This window comes from Sphaerodactylus townsendi, linkage group LG12 (genome assembly GCF_021028975.2).
Source record: "Sphaerodactylus townsendi isolate TG3544 linkage group LG12, MPM_Stown_v2.3, whole genome shotgun sequence".
Lineage (NCBI taxonomy): Eukaryota > Metazoa > Chordata > Lepidosauria > Squamata > Sphaerodactylidae > Sphaerodactylus > Sphaerodactylus townsendi.
This window is the reverse complement of record NC_059436.1, coordinates 21,158,962-21,176,013: the sequence shown is the minus strand read 5'-3', so window position 1 is coordinate 21,176,013 and position 17,052 is coordinate 21,158,962. Positions and strand designations below refer to the sequence as shown.

The window sequence follows — 17,052 nt, the reverse complement described above, 5'->3', positions numbered from 1 at the left end:
AACAGGTGTGGTTTTAATTGACCAATCAACAGAAACTGCATAAAACTTCAAATTAATAAAGAATGCTTTTGAAGGAAAAGCATAGACATACTTTATGGGGGGTTGGAGAAAACCCATCACTGTTACACCAGGCACCATCTTTAGCAGTTTATTTTCCCTCTTCTCTCAGGAGGCGATGCCTCCTCTAAAATAACCTTTTTTATCATTAATTTTATTAACATAATTATTTCAAAGGATGCTGCCTGATTGAGAGCAACTTTAAATGCAATCAAGGGGCATTTAAACAATATAGCCCATTCACTAAACGTCCCAGCTTTATAATGGTCCCCTCCCCGTTTCTCTTACAGAAACATTTCCCCCTTTCTTTTAAGTAACACAAATTCAAAATGCAGCAAAGTTTTCAACAGTTCAGCTGTTCACATTTTGCAGTTTCCAGACATAAGCTTAAATCTCGAGGGATGCTTGGAAATAACCCACAATTTTCAAGGGTGGTGGCGGTGGAGAGCTCTCCCACTTACAATGAGCTCAGGTTTTTTGAATTTCCTTTCATAAAATTCATGAGAAAATAAAAACTTTTTTAAAATTCTGAAAATTCTCTGACTAGGATCAGAACTTTATGAGCAATTTGGAAGTAGGGCGACTTGGTAATTTTAGATAGGGATTATGAATTTTCATCAAAGCCTTTCGCCAGCATGGCGTACGAATTTGGTCATGCTGGAAGGGGCATAAACTAGGAATTGTAGTCCATAACATCTGGAGTGCTAGCAGTTCGCCACCATGGACTCCAAGGGAACTCCTAGTCAGATCTGGGGGTTTCCAGCTCCAGGCTAGGGAATTCCTGGATATCCCAGGACTGTGTGGCCCTTAATCTAGTAGTCCTTCCTCTCCAAACTCCACTTCCAAAATCTTCAGAAATTTCCCACCCCAGAGTTAAGCCAGAATTGTAGGAGGCTTCTTTTCTTACACCCAATAAAGGACACGAGGTGTATATAGGTGAACCCCTGTCCACCCCTTTTTTACTTCAGTTTACTGCTGGCATGAGAACACAGCCAAGGGGAGTTTTGGCCAAATGAAGTATCTGGATGTAGGATGGGAGCGGGAGGAATGTGTGTTCCTTCCCAAGCAGTTTTTTGATGTAAAAGAAGATCCTCCCCTTCAGGTATGAATGGAGCAAGACATCTGTGTGGATGGAAGAGTAAGGCCAAATATTCGGGGAGCGTCACCAGACTCCCAGTTTCTTTATTCCCCTTGGCCTTTAGCAGCCACTCCTCAGACTCAAGGAAACACACAACAGGAGCAACCAACCAGGTAGAACGCACTGCGTGCAGCAAGTTTGAAGGAAACCTGCCTTGTTATGCTGCCAGTGTGGGACAGAGACTCCTCCATCTCTGGCACAGCACTAGCCTACAGCAAGCCTAAGAAAAAAGGCCAAAACACCAGTGGGCAGCAGGGACTGGTTATCAGGCCAGGCCATCCTGCTTTGGGTAATCGGTGAAAGGCGGGGCAACCAACTTCCCCCAGGGTTTTGACGCACTCCAGGCCATTGTGGCACTTCAAACGGGCGGCACTCCTGCCTCCTGATTCTGTGCTGGAAGCGAGCCGTACCAAGCATGCCTCGGGTGCCAGGAACAAAAAATGCCCCGGAAACCACCATCACTGCAGAGCTGGCCCTGAACCAGCATTGGCTGGGATTTTCCCAGCTACAGTTGTCTTTTGCCTGGTTATGACCTCCCCACCGGGTTTTTCCCACCTCAAACTTTTGTCGAAGTGTGTAATCTCAGCCCCTTTGGGCTGGCCTCGGTCCCTTTGGGCTGGATTCCCTTTGATCTTTATTTCGGCTTCCTTTTCCATTTTCCCATAACATTTTGACTCCATCCAGAGCCCCTAAAGTTGATCAAGGGTCAGGAGAGGAGGGCAAAGTTTTGGGCAAAGGTCCGCCGCCGCCTCCCCAGCTACCAGTCTCCTTGGCAGCCCCTTCACCTCATCCACTAGGGATTACTAGAGGAGGGCAGGAGGAATTTTGGGCCTGTCAGATGTCAAGCCAACACGGCCTTCCTTCTGCTTCTCTTGCCCGCCTCGCTGGCCTTCAGAAGGCTTCAAACCCTCTTTTCAGCCTCGAATGAAGAGGGGAAGCCTCTCGCCAGAATAACTCCTCTGCTCCAGCTCTCCTCTCCCTCGCTGGTCAAAAAAAGTTTTAACGAGAAGCGTGGTAATATGCTCCATGCAGAAGGCGCTAAGACAGAATCCACTTTCCGAGCTCTTCCTCTCTTTGAACAGGCAGCAACGAGAGGGAGTAAAACCATCCATTACACGTGGGACATGCACACCATGGAGAAGAAAGTGGGCTGGGTGCTGGATGGGTTAGTATGCGAAAGGACAAGTTTCATTTCTACACGAAAGGGAAGACGGACGATTATTTTGTGCAGAGGTAAAAAGAGCCGGACCGCGAAGGGGAGGGAAGAAACGTGCCTTCAGGTACCTTGGAGGCCAGGAATCGGAAGCGTGGAGTTAGGCTCTACAGTGTCATGCGCTAGCATAAGTTAGCCTGGTGGTTGCTGATACTCGGAAGGTCTCCGCCAGCAGGGATGGAGTTCCTGGGCCAGGCGACGTCACGCTAGAGCCGGGAGGTGTCCAACTTCTGCGTATTGGACGCCTGCATTCCTTGCTGCTGTCTCGTGATTCTGGAGCAGCTGAGAGCAGGGAAAGCATGGAGGACGTATGGGCAGAAGGGCACAGAGGAAGGTGATGCCATGGAGAGGAGCATTGGGTGTAGACACGAAGGTGGGGAGGTGTGTGGGGAGAAGAGAGGGGCATCGAGCAACACACACATCAACAAACGCGAGGGTCGGCTGAGATGGTGCCATGGGACAGACAGGTGGCATAATTTAACAGAGTGGTTAAACACCAGCCGGGTGCCACTTAAATACAAATATGCAGAGAGATAAATAGAAAGGAGGGAGGGAGGTTAGAAATGGCAGTGAGGGGCCAGGAGAAGGAAACAGTGCTGGAATTTACAGTGGGGAAGGAGATAAAAAATGGCTTAAATTGAAGATAAAACCGGCACCCCACACCCCACTGGAGAATCTGGAACATCTTCGGTTCTGTAAAAAATCATCTGTTTGGCACAAAATCAAAGGGATTTGCAGTATTCTCTGTAACCTTGTGCTCACAACAGCCCCTGCGGAGCTGGTTGTTGCAAAGAACCAAAAGCAGAATCCCACAAAATATAAGGGAGGCATCTTCGCTGGGGATTACCGGGTGCCGGGAAGGGGAATCTCGTGATTTAAATTCTCCGCATATTACTTAAATAAAAGTCAGTGTAAGTAGCAAATCGGGATGGTTTCAAATAGGCTCATACGTGCTGTTTTGGCTTCTTAAATGTTCTCATCATTTCCCAAGGAGTTCCCTTCTCCTTCTGCAAATCAGTTCACTGTCCGCTATTTTCTACCAGCCACCATTTCTTTCAGCTTTGTATCTAATGTTTTTTCCCATTTGGCATGTACTAGAGCCAACATGATTTTGTGCATCAATAAACCAAATATTATGCCTCCAGTTCATACGCGAAATGACATACAGGGTGTGTGTAAATATTGTATTATGTGACATATTAAAAAAAAACTCCTTTGTAATAGGGAGTCTACAACAAATGGATTCGCAAAACCAAGAATGCGCCATACAGTGGCGAACCAGGAATCACTTCAAAGTTAAAGGGGATAAGTAAAAAGGAATGGAATATTGGCAACCGGGCTTGTCTCTAATAGGAAAACCAGTGCAGTATATGGCAGGCAAGGAAATAGGCTTTCTTCTTGATAGCTTCTGGTACGGTGTATGCAATAAGGAATGCTTTTGTAATAAAGAAACATGCTGTCGCGTAGCACCGCATCCATGTACTGTTCCTGCTTATTTGAGCCCCATTGTCCATGGTTTCAAGCAAAGAAGTCTTCTTCGAAATTTCTTCTGCAACTTCTCTTAAGTCCAGAGGAGCCCACAGCTGAGTCCAAGAGTATTTATACTACAAATGTTACCAGTTTGCTGCCAGTTTTTCCCCCATCATGGTTTCCTCTCTCTTCCAAAGCACCCCCTTGGGAATTGCAGTTCTGATATGCGGGGACTTTCTAAATAGGGCACTTGCTTTGGTTTAAATTCCCAGTTTTTCTCCTGGGGAGAGACAATGACTACTGGAACCCAGCTCTTGCCTCCCCTATGAAAATGTTTTTCGCACTAGTTAAAAGTGCCATTGGTGCTCTTGCGCTGACCCAAAGACTTGCAGAACCACAAAGTCACAGTCAGCTTCCACTCTTCCAGTGGACCAACTCTGCTTGCAGTCCTAACAGTCCAAGCACTTCTGCAGTCCCTATGGGTTGCCAACTCCAGCTTAGAGGTAAAATTCCTGGAGATTTGTGGGTGGGAGCCAGGAGGGCAGGGTTTGGGGAGGGGCTTCAGCAGGAGGCATGACGACACAGCCATTTTTTCTGGCACAGGGAACTGGATCTCTGCTTGTCTGGAGACTCAGTTGTGCCAGTAAGAGCCCTCCAGGCTAGCATCTGGAGACTGCTAGCAAACACTGCCTTCCAAAGACAAAGTCACACAGGTGTAGCTTCCAACACTATTGGATTTAGAGATGCCAGTCCAGGCTTTAGCTGGATAGATGAAAACACCATGGGAACAGCCGAACCGCGAGGAGATGCTTCTTGGTTTTGTTCCAGCGGAGGTGTAGTGGCTAAGAGCAGGTGGATTCTAATCTGAGAGAAATGTGGTATGATTCCCCACTCCTCCACCAGAGTGGCAGAGAGTTGAACCAGAGGTGAAATCAGAGGATGGGCTCACACTCCCAGACTCCTATTTCCTGCTGGGTGACCTTAAGGAACAGGGGCTCACAGCCTCTCTGATCCTCTCTCAGCTCCGCACCTGCCTCACAAGGTGTCTGTTGTGGGAGAGGGTAGCAGAAGCGTGAGGAGTAGAGAAAGGTGGGGGGTATGAATCCAAACTCCTCCTCCTCCTCCTCCTCCTCCCTCCTCGCCTTTGAAAAGTGCTCTTTGCAGGTGGCTCTGGGGATATTACAGCCACCAGCAGAGGGAAAAGCACTCCTCTGCCTGGACTCCTTCCATGCTTGTCTTCATGCATCTCCCCCCTTTCTCTCTTTCCAGCCATCTCTACTCTGCCAGCAGTTCACGGGGAAAAGGGGTATCATTTGACCGCCCTCTCCTCCCTCTGCAGCCATTTACCAAATTCGCGTGGGGAGACAGTTCCAAAGAAGGGGCTTGGCTCCATTCTTGGTGCCCCTCTGGCTCACCTCTTAAGCAAATGTCTCAAGCTTAAGAAATGGACTTGGCTCCTGGTTCCACTCGCCAGGCCAAATGCTTTTGTGGCCCCTCAGTAGACCAGAAACATACATCTGGCATGCAAAGTCACTTTGGCTATTTCCCCCTTTTTTTTTTTCCTGCAGTGGCAGGGCTCCTGGGCCTTCAATGGGCAGTGTAGGCTGGAAACCTCCTGCCCCACAGTGAAGAAGGAAAAATGAGGAGGAGGGAGGAAAAAAGGGGAGAAGAGGAGCAGTGGGGAGAGAAAGCAGCACAATGGAATCCGCACCAGGAGATGGACTCCGCAGAAGAAAGCGAGAATTTCTAGAACTCTTGGAGGGGCAAAGCGGTAAGAAAGAAGAAAGAAGAGTTTGGATGTATTCCCCACCTTTCTCTCTCCTTGTAAGCAGAAGACTCAAAAGGCTTTCTATAATCTCCCCTTCTGCTCCCCAACAAACACCTTGTGGCAGGGTAGGTGGGGCTGAGAGATATTCTTTAGAGAGAACTTGTGACTTGACTAGGCCCAAGGTCACCCAGCAGGAATGCAGGAGGAAGCTTGTGAAACACAACCCCCCTGGTTCAAAGATGCATTTCCTCTGCCACTCCAGGTGGGAGGGAGTATGGGAATCAAGCCCTGCTCTCCAGATTTAAATCCACCCTGCTCTTAACTACCTACACCACACTGGGACTGTCCAGGCAGAGGGCCTCTCCATCTCCCCAGCCGGCAGCACCCAGAAACACAAATGAAAGAAAGAAAGAGAAAAATAAAGAGTTCACGGGCAAAGTGGGCCTGAAGATTGACTTAGTGACTGAGCCCATTCATCCCTCAAAAGCAATCTTCCTCGGCCTCTAATTGCAGTGGTGGGAAGGAATCTAGGGGAAGGCAAGAGGGGTGCCCAGGGGCTGGAATGATAAATTAAGAGCTCGGAGTGGATGGGAGTCTGCAGTCAGTCTTTCCGGCTCACTGCTCACTCCCACTGGATGCACTGCAGCATCCCTCTCCCTCTGCAACCTTATCATTTATTTACTGCTTAGTTCTCCATCCTGCCCCCCCCCTTCCTGCCATCCTGTCTCCTTCCACTCTCCCCCCCCCTCCCTTCTCCTTGGCCATTCTCCTGTCAACTGTTTCCTAAAGTGCGTTTTGTCCAAACCTCCAGTCCCATGATTTTTAGCTGGGCTCCCTATGAAATCCTCCCCTTAAAGATGAGAAGAAATCTGGCCTCTTTGACAGAAAATGTACTGCACAGTCTTTCATTCTTTGGAAAACATGAAGCTCTTCAATGAAGTAAAGCCTTGTAGACAGCCTTGTAGGTAAGGGTCAAATGGTGGTGTCACCTCAAAAGTGAGCTTCAGCATGGTGAAGTAGTTAAGAGCAGAAGGCTGACGTTTGGGTGAAGTTGCTTTCCTAGATGTAGGCAAGAGCCCTGACAGGACATACACAGCTCTCTTAAGTGTGTTGGGTCCACACGGAGGGAACGCATGAGAGAATGTTAAGTCTGGAGAAGAGGAGGTTTGGAGGGATTTGAGTGCCTCTTTTGGAAGGGCTGTGGTTGAGAGGAGGCTAGAGAGCTTTCTCGGGCTACTGGCAGCAGTGAGGATCAAGTGACTTTGAAGCGATAATGGATTTAAACTATGGCATTTCCTCCAGTAACACTGAGAGAGTTCTGAGAGAACTTTGTGACTAGCCCAATTAAGGTCACCCAGCAGGAATGTAGGAGTGCAGCGAAACAGCCATCTGGTTCGCTACTCAGATGAAGTCTCCTGCTGCACCACTCAGGTTGGAGGAGTGGGGGAATCAAATCTCAGTTTTTTCTTCGATTAGAATCACCCCTGCTCTTTTAACCACTACACCATATCACTGCAGCGAGCAATTTTGCACTTTTTGGTAACTGATGGAATCTCGCGGCCGTGCCCACTTTAATAAGGACATATGGCCCAGTAATGGGTTATTGTATAGCGAGGTCTGTATCTTTTTTTGGGTACCAGGTGCTGGAGAAAGACCTTTCTCTGTCCTGGAAAAGCTATCAGGAGTAAATCCACCCCCGAAGCCGTTCTGGCCTGGTCAGCAGGTCTCCTCTTGTGTTTCCTAAAATGCCACCTCCCTCCCCCCCCGGTGCTCCACTCCCTCTGTTGTGCTCCGAAAGCAGACACGCTTAGCCCGGGTTTCCTGAGAATGACATATATGGTGACCCCTGGGCGATAACACTGCCTGTGTGCTTTTATCTGTCTTCCTCAGCACCCTTTGGTATGACTCCTGGGACTACCTCTTGGCCCGAGGCAAGGGCAGATTCCCATGCCTCCTGGAGCCATTCACCCAGCCTCCCTCCAAGGCCTTTCTGCCAACCTTCTAAAGTGCTTTGTTGATTTAGGAGACGATTGGGAGGCTGCCAGAGGGCTGTAGACAGATTGTAGCAGCAAGTGAGCCTCGCTGGGTGTTTCTGCTGGGGCAGCTGGGGCAGAAGGGAGTCTCTGAGCCGGGGCAGGCATAATAATGCAGAAGTCAATTCAGTTTTAGAATTGGGAATGGCGAGCTGGGAAACGGAAACCCAGTTCGGCCTCCCCGCCATTAAAAGAGATTGCCTCAAGCTAATAAAATTGGCTATGAACCATCATAATGTGCCATTATAGAAATCTATAAATCCAGCAGGCTTTAGAATGCTGTGAAAAAAATGCAGGCTGCCCCCCTTCCCAACAAAAAAGATATTAACGGGAGGGAACGTTATACATAAAAGGGCAGCCCAAGCTAGCAAGAGCTTGGAAAAGCTTCTTCTGATCTGAGAGGAAACTGAAAGATTGGTGTTTTTTTTTCACTTTTGAAAGGGATCACTAAAGAGGACAATCGGAGACAAGTACATCATGGAGTTAACCCAAAGAGAATTTTTCTCTCCTCCTGCTCTCATTTGCTAGAACTCCTGATGATACAATGAAGCTGGCTGTGTCAGAGTGGATTCAGCGCTTCGAAAAGAAAAAGGAGTTGTTCAAAAAAATACAACGACTGCAAAATGGACTCCTCATGCGGATTTTAGTGACAGGTCCTTTGATTTAGCCTGCATGTAAGGTTTTGTTTTGCCATTCTTGTTTTGCAAACAAGTGGAAAGCTTCGCTAAAGGGACTTTGTTTGCCCTGGTGTCTAAATGGAGCCTTCATGTTCCAGAATATACAGTCTACCTTGGAATACTCAGCCACTGGGCTCAAACTAAAGGAGAATCCCCCACCCCAGCCTTGTGATCTTTTCTGGAGGATTCTTGACTCAGCCCCTGTCCAGAGGTGTATCTAGGGAAATGGTAGCCAGCCGGTTGCAAAATGGCCTCAGTGCCCCCCCCCCCCCCCCCGTGGGTGACCACCCTCCAATTCTCCACTCTAGCCGCACAAACAATTTCTTTTTTGCACCAGGTCTTGAAATCAGTGCATGGACCTGGGGGCAAAAGGAGGAGGTGTAGGGGGGGTGATTTTCTGCCACCCAGACGCACCTAAAATGGCCGCGAGCTTCGGGACATACTTGACTCCCAAGCATGTTCCCCTGGGTGAGAGTACGCCTCTTGCTCCTTGTCAACAAGTCTTTGAGCTGAATCCTGAAAGGAAATCCTTACACGTGCCAGCTGTGTTGTTCTTTGTCCCCGCGACGCCTCCTCTTCCTAAAGTGGCAAGCATCGCGTGGTATAGAGCTGTCCTGTAGGTGAAGCATCTCGCATTGGCTCTAAAGCGGACTGGAGTGTAATGTGCATGCTACTGACTTCCCAAGTGGATTTCTTATCTGTGAAAGCTCTCCCTTACTAAGAAACAGAGGGAACTGCTAAACTGAATTTTGCCTGCTTCCTTTGCTACAAAAAACATACAGCATGTCCACTTGGGCCTTTAATGCTGCCACCTTCCTCAAGGGTACACATTGGAGGCAGCCTGCCAGCATGCACCAGAACGCTTTCGCTTGCAGACTGCTCCCATCATGGCCCGTGCAGTTGCTGGGAAAAGCGCCCCACTCAGCCTTTGCTCAAGTTCTATATTCCCTGACAGCTCATGCAGCCCACAGTCTCCTGGGTTTCTGCTTCATCCCTCCCCCCAAATTCTATCTCCCTGATGTCGCACCAGCCTTATATTATCATCTCCCTGTCTGGAGCGAAACAGATTCATACAAAAGACAAAAGTGGCTTTCAAAGCTGCTGTCCTCATTTAAATAGTCAAGGCCATCAATTCCGCCTACCATGGATGTCCCATCTGCCAAGGCTTTCTCTCTCTCCAGCTCTCAACGAGGATGCCTTCCCCAGGCCTGAGCAGGCTACCCCCTGGTTTCCACCCCCACCCCACCCCAAGGCCCAAGCACTCCCTTTGGGGACTCAAGCAGAGATTCCTGCTGCCACTCCAGCCTCGGAGTTGTCCTCCCAACAGCTGAAGCTTTGGTGAAAAGCAAAGGGCAACCGAGGCTGAAATGACATATGATGTTAATCATGGCCCTTCCTCCCTCTCCTTGACATTTCTGTCCTCTAAAAAAAATAATAATAGAGCTGACCTCTTACACTGCAGTGAGTATCGAGGGGGGCTAGTGCAAGGAACTCCTTTCCTCTCCGCTGGCTTTTTCCACCTCCAAACTGCCTCCACCAAGCACTGGTTTCCTAGCTCCGTGAAGCTGAAATGCACAGGTATCTTTCCTCAGCTCCGACCAGGATGGGCCGGGCTAGCCCAATCTGGTCAGAGATCTCATAAGCCAGGGGTAGGGAACCTGCAGCTCTTCCAGATGGGCCAGGGACCAGCAGCCTCATCAGCCCCTCACTAGCATGGCCAATTGGCCATGCTGACAGAGGCTTGATGGGAAATGCTGTTCCTTTAAACATCTTGAGAGAGCCGCAGGTTCCCTACCCCCACAAGGCAAGCTAAGCAAGACTGGCCCTAGTTAGTATAATTCTGGATGAGGAGACTACCATAGATCTGGAAGAACTATAGAGTCCGAAGTGGCTAGTGTTGGCCATCCATCCTGCTCCCTGCTCAATGCAGGACCATCCTAGTGCATCCCCTGACAGGTGCTTGCCTCACCCACCGCCTGAAGATTCCCAGGGAAGGGAGCTCACTACCTCCCAGGCAGCCAATCCCCACTGGTGGAACAACTCTTGCTGTAAAAAAGAAAAACCTTACGCATCCAGCCGGTAGCAGATTTGATTCCCCACTCCTCCACCTGAGTGGCAGAGGCTTACACTAGGTAGAAATCCAGATGTGCTTCCGCATCTCTGGCATTCCTTGCTGGGTGATCTCGAGTTTGTCACAGTTCTCTCTGAACTCTCTCAGCTCCTTGCCATGAGGTGTCTGGCGGTGGGGGAGAGGAAGGGAAATGCGATTGTAAGCCAATCTTGAGTCTCCCTTATGGCAGAGAAAGGTGGGGTTATTAATCCAGCCAACAACTCCTCTCCTCCTCCCTCCAAATAACAACTCTTCCTCCTCCTCCTCCTCCCCCTCTTCTGCCCATACTCACTTATTACAAGTCCTGTCCTTTGCTGTACAACCAAGTAAGAATTATGAAGTTGCTACATAGAGGTAGGCAGTGGCAAACCACCTCTGAACAAACATCTCTTTGCCTTGAAAAAAATCTTATGAGATGTTGCCATATAAATCAGCTGCAACCTCAATGGTCACCATTCCAAGCCATATTTTCCTCATGGGCTAAAGAAGTTGGTTTTTGAGGGGTGGGAATTAAGAGGTGGAAAAGTCATAGGAGAGAGGAAAGAGTTAAAATATCCCTACTATCCAGCCTGGTCCCCTATCAGAGGCGTTTGTTGCTTTTGAAGTTAAAAGAATAGGGGTGTATCATCAAAATGGAAGCCCTATAGTGTTGTAATTTAGGGGAACCTTTGGAACTCAGACTTTTACACTCGACTATAATTCCCATCAGCCCCTCGCTAGCATGGCCAGCATGGGAGTTTATGGGAATTTAGTAGTCCATTTCAACATCTGCGTGGAGTGCCAAAGGTTCGCCACCACCGCTATATCAGCGACTTCATCTCACTTAGTCTGAATATACCGCAGCAAGATGGAAGAAACAAAGAACCTGCTATAAAAAAAAAGTAACAAGTAGGTTTGGCCTGCCCCATTGACAGCTTCCAAGCAGCATAGCTTCAGCATTCCCAAGAACAATAATAACCCTGTTTATTATTTATCCCAATCATTTCCTCCCAGACTCCAGGAGGAGACACTGGGTATGCCGAACAATGCAGTTCCCGGAAATTTTTATTGATGTTGACGTGACTGTGGAACAATATTATGCCAGTGGCATCTGTTCTCTGTCAAAATTTTTGTGTTTGTGGTGGCATTTTCCTTCCCTTCAAAGAGACTAAAAAAAGTTGAGCATCATTGCAGGATCCTTAAACTGAAAGTAAACTTGGGGTGATTTCACCTTCTTCTGGAAGGGAGCCAACCCTAGGAATGCCGCTAAGCATGGATCCCTGCCTGATGTCCTCTCTTCAAAGCTCCAGAATGAAGGCAAGAGACAGGGGGGATCAGGGCCAGGAATCTCGCCAGCCACGGTCCTTACCATCTTGTTGGCACAGGGTAGACTCACTGGCAGCCATGTCGCAGTATGGGGGGCTGTATGGCGATGGGTTGACCTCTGACTTTCTTCCTCTTGTTCTGCTTATGTTGTCCAGGTGCACAACCTGTGAGGGCAGGTGAAAGAGAGGCACATTAGGTGATCCTCATTCTTATACCCAAGCAAGAGAAGCTGATGCTCTCTTTAACAAACTCAATCCAGGGGAAGAGAGGGTAGACAGCGCAACATAAACTTCCATGGAGGCTGTAGAGGCCATTGCCTTCTTCAAGTATCTAAAGCACTGTCACTTAGAGAGGAGGGACAGGGAGCCGACCAGTGGGCGGCGTTGGAAAGGTTAATTCTGCAATAATGTATGTATAAATTATGGAAGTGCATGGAATTGAATGGGTATAACTTATAAGCTTGGATATTGGGGAGGGGGGTGTTTGAAGGTGAGAATTTTGTCTAGCCAGAGGAATCCACTGCCCAGGGAGGTGGGGTAAAGCTCCCCTCTGCTGGTGCCTCTAAGCAGTGGCTGGACAAAACCCCTGGGATATTTGCAGTCGTTTTTGCAGTGAAAGAGGGGCTTGGACCAGCTGGCCTCGTATTGGCTTCTTGGAAACTCTATGGATTCTGCCATGCGCTGGCTAGACTTCTTTCATGTCCCTTCCCTCACTTCCGCTTTTTGTTGCCCGTGGCTGCATCTTCTCTCTTCCTGGTCATGAGGGGTCAGCCGTCTTCCAGTGCCCATAGTTCCTTATGGAGCTGGCTGGAGTCAAAAAAGATGTTTCAGTTAGCAAGCCTCCTGCTGGTGCGCACCTGCTGCTGGAATGTTATGAACTTTCAACCTAAAAAACATGAAATCCCACCTTAACGCCATCCCTCCTACTGACTCTACTCGTCCAAACCCATGTTTTCAGATAAGGTGGCCGCAAGATCCATTCCAACTCGAGAATCCATCATTATGTATTGTCTCAGGTGCAGATGCCTCCAGTGATGGGGAAGTACCTGGATGTCTTCTGCCGTCCCAGGCAGTGACTTTTCGCCGATCTCTTAAGCTTCCGCCTTTGGGGTGGAGGGGCGTCAGGTTTGAAGGGCAAGTCAATCCTGCAGGAAGAGAAATTATCAGCTGGTCAAAGTGTAGGAGAGAGAACTGGCAGAAGGTCCCCCACTCCCAATAAAACTCCTTAGCCTATGGCAGTAATGACGAACCTTTGGCACTCCAGATGTTATGGACTACAATTCAGCCCCTGCCACTGGTATTTCACCGGGCATGGCGCTGGCAGGGGCTGGGATGTGGGAAACTGCAGTCCATAACTATCTGGATATAAAATTCGGTTCACACTCATGGTTCTCATGGTGTCTCTTCCACTGCTTTGAAGCATGCTTTTGCTGAACACATCTCAAACAATGGTGATGTCAAGACATTTACCCCAGTAGGAATACTATCAAAGAATTCCCAAGAGAAGTTAAACTACTGTTTCAGTATTTGACAAATTGGATGTCAGAGTTAACATTGCAATTAAATGGAAAGCAGAAGGAATGCCTTAATCTAGAAGCTTGGAAAATAAACCAAAGAGAACACGCTTATAATGTAACATTAACCAACTTTGTAAATAAAGAGCACGCATCAAGAATCACTGAGAGAAATTGAAGTTTTTTTTTAGTATTATTCCTGAAAACAAGAATAAATCTATTGTTATGCTTTTAATATTCATAGAGATTGAACACCAAGAGGGAAGAGTTTGGATTTATAATTCTGCCTGTTTTTTCCCGTGCAAGGGAACCCAAGGAGACTTATAAACTCCTTCCCTTCCTCTCCCCACAACAGACACCTTGTGAGGTAGGTGGGGCTGAGAGAGTTCCGCTGAGAGGATCAGGATTCTCAGCCCAGGTCACCCAGCAGGTTTCATGGGGGAACCAAACCCACTTCTCCAGATTAGAGTCCACTGCTCTTAACCAATTTTATACCACGCTGGCTTTCAAGAGGTTAAAATAATAGAGTTCTAATACGCTGAAGCTTTGAAATAATAGCAAGTAAAATCACTTCAGGCTTAATATTTCTTTCAGTTAATATGTATTATTGGTAATTAACTTTTAAAATTAGAGATTTAAATTAATGGTGAAAAGTTTTTTGTGGTAAAAGCTCTCATATAAGTATAGGAATATTACTAATGTTAAATCCAATGAAGTTAATATTGTATCTTAGCGCATTTTTTTTCTTTTGTTAATTATGAATAAATTAATACAAATTTATTTTTTTGAAAAGAGTTAGCATAAGCAAAAAAAATTTTTTTTGACAAAGCCATCTTAGTAGTGATTTCCAGAATTCCTCCACAAAGGGAAGTTTTATCTCTTAAAGCTATCTATTACTTCACAGGTGGGCTATGATGGAGTAATGCGATCTTGCCTTTCAAAAGCCTTCATGCCACTAAAACAGATTCATTCTACTCTTGCCTCTATCTTTCCTTCCCTTAACTAATTAACTCCAGTAATGATATGGAATATAGTAATTATGAGGGATACTGAAAAGGAGCTCTGTTCAGACTCTGCGTCTTGTGAATCATAGAGTTGGAAGAGACCACCACAAGGAACCATCATGTCCACCCCCCTGCCATGCAGGAACACACAAGCTCCTTCCTGTAGCATTTCTCGTGAGCCACACAGCTCCAATGCCGACAAACCTAGTTCAAAACCACTTGCTATGAGAAGGCACAGCTCTGCCAAGTGTAGGATCCGGTCCCCGCCACACACACACACACACACACACACAATGTAAAAGTGGCTCTGGGATTCTCTGCTTTGGACTGGATGAGGGATGCTTGGCCTCAGGCTGCCCCTGCTATCAGCACCATGGACAGCTCTTGACCATCAGCACCTTTGTCCTTATCCAGCATTTCGAGATCTAAAATAAGTAGCCCTCATTTTATGTAATTATTTCCAAGGCTCTCTCTCTGGGTGGTCGCTCTTCAAAAGTCAAACTGATCTTTTTCCCAGAGGAAGTTGCATATGTGGCTGCTTACTCCCCTCATCACTTTGTGAGGAGCAGGTGCTCACTATCTTGAAGGGAAGTCTCATCTAACGTGATCTTTTATTTGCCATTTGAATACCACACAAAGAAGACGACGTTTGGATTTATACCATGCTTTCCTCAACCCTCTGAGGTGGACCCTCAAAGCAGCATAAACTCCTTTCTCTTCCCCTTCACATAACAGACATTTTGTAGAGGGAAGATTAGGCTGAGAAAGAGTTCTAGACTGGCCTAAGATTACCCAGCAGGTTTCATGTGGAGGAGTGGGAAATCAAGCCTCATTCTCCAGATTAGAGTCCACTGCTCTTAACCACTACACCACACTGCCCTCTCTGGTCTGTATAGCAAAACATTGATATTTAAGCCTGCAGGTGTGTGTGGCATCTCCAATGGCATTGTGCTCAGGCTTTCTTTTCTTTTGGATTTAAGAACATAAGAACATACAGCAGTTTCTCTCAGCTGGATCAGACTCGAGTCTATCTAGTCCAGCTCTCTGTTACTCAAGCAGTGGGTTCACCAGGTGGCCCCTTTGGGAGCTCTCACATGCAGGATGGTGCTAAAGCAATGGCCTTCAAGGCGTGTTGTCTCCCAATCACCTGGACTGTTAAGGCATTTAAATCTCACATCAAAGAGGGATCAAGATTGAGTAGCCATAAAATCCACTTCTCCCTCCATAAATTCAAGCTAAGCTCCCCAACCTAGTCCAGGACCCTGTTCATACTTTCCCCCATTGTCCTTTGTTTTTTCTACTCTATAAGATGCTACCACCAAAAAAAAGTCAGTGTTGTGTAGTGGTTAAAGTTACCAGACTAGGATCTAGGAGACTCAGGTTGGAATCTTGTGCTCTGGCCATAGGGCGCAATTCTGGGCAGTTGCACAAGCACTCAGCCCTAGCCTCCACCTCTCTCAGGGATTTCAGTTAGGAGGGATAAGCCAGAGAGCAGAGAGAACAATGTAAGTTTCTCAATTTTGGGGCCATACTGGGAAGAATAAAATTAGGGGTATCCAATAAAGTAAACAAATAGATGCACAGGCATTAACATGCACGCTTTGTGAGGAAATGGTGGTACACAAAATACTAAAATAGATAAAATGGATGTCCCAAGGAAAACAGGCTTGATAGAGAGGGAGATACTGCTGGTCATTCTCAGTCTCTGGATGATTGTTTTTTTTGCTGTCGCCCTGTAGACAATGAAGACTGTAACAGCTGTCCTAATAAGAAGGGGCTTAGCAATCACCTCCTGAGGGATCCCAAAAATGCCTCCCTGGAAACCCCTGGGTAACGGCTATCTGCAACAAACAGGGAGAAGCTTTTTCTTAAAAGAACACACACACACACACACACACACACACACACACACACACACACACACACACACACACACACACACACACACACACACACACACACACACACACACACACACACACACACACACACACACACACACACACACACACACACACACACACACATACACACACACACACACACACACACACACACGCTGAAGAATGCTTCAACTCACCAGTTCTCTGTTGCTAACTACAGATAGAGCAGTTTGAGTTAAAGGCCATGGCTGATAGGAAGGTTAAATACCCCATCACTGCTTCAGCCCATAGATTGAGCTCTTTTCAATCCTTAACCCATACAGCATTGGTGGCGCATGCCTATGTCAGCCCCAATGCACACCATCCCTGTACCAAACTGTGGAAACACTGCAGAAAATCCCTTCCGGCGTCCTGTCACATACAGACTTGATCCTGTGCCTGCCAAAGGCTTTCATGGTTGGAATTGCTGGTCAGGTGAAGGGTCTCTTGAATTCCAGATGTTATAGTTCACAATTCCCATCAGCCCCTGCCAGCATGGCCAATTAGCCAATTAGCCAATTAGCCATGCTGGCAGGGGCTGATGGGAATTGTAGTTCATAACATCTGGAGTGCCAAAGGTTCACCATCACTGCATTAGGGTGTTGTGGTGATCCTCTGAAGATGCCAGCCACAGATGCAGGTGAAACATCAGGAGAAAATGCTACTGGAACACGGCCATACAACCCAGAAAACCCACAACACCCTAGACATGAAACTGTTTGATAATGAATTTTGGTTCATCAAGATCAGTATTGCGTACTTCGACTGGCAGCCGCCCTCCAGCTTTCAGTTAGAGATATTTCACATCACCTACTACCAGTTCCTTAAGCGGAGCCTCCAAG

At 47.4% G+C, this 17,052-nt stretch overlaps 1 long non-coding RNA gene across 2 annotated transcripts in view; it reads right to left on the bottom strand.

Moving 5' to 3' along the window:
* The window catches only part of LOC125442268, a 29,887-nt gene extending 18,022 nt beyond the window's left edge, over nucleotides 1–11,865 (bottom strand). The window contains exon 1 of one of the 2 annotated variants that reach the window (XR_007245968.1): nucleotides 11,815–11,865. This is a non-coding gene — a long non-coding RNA (uncharacterized LOC125442268). Of the gene's footprint in view, nucleotides 1–2,479; nucleotides 2,543–11,814 lie in introns of those variants that run through there. The other variant, XR_007245967.1, reaches the window with a different exon arrangement.
* Between the last annotated feature and the right edge of the window lie 5,187 nt (nucleotides 11,866–17,052).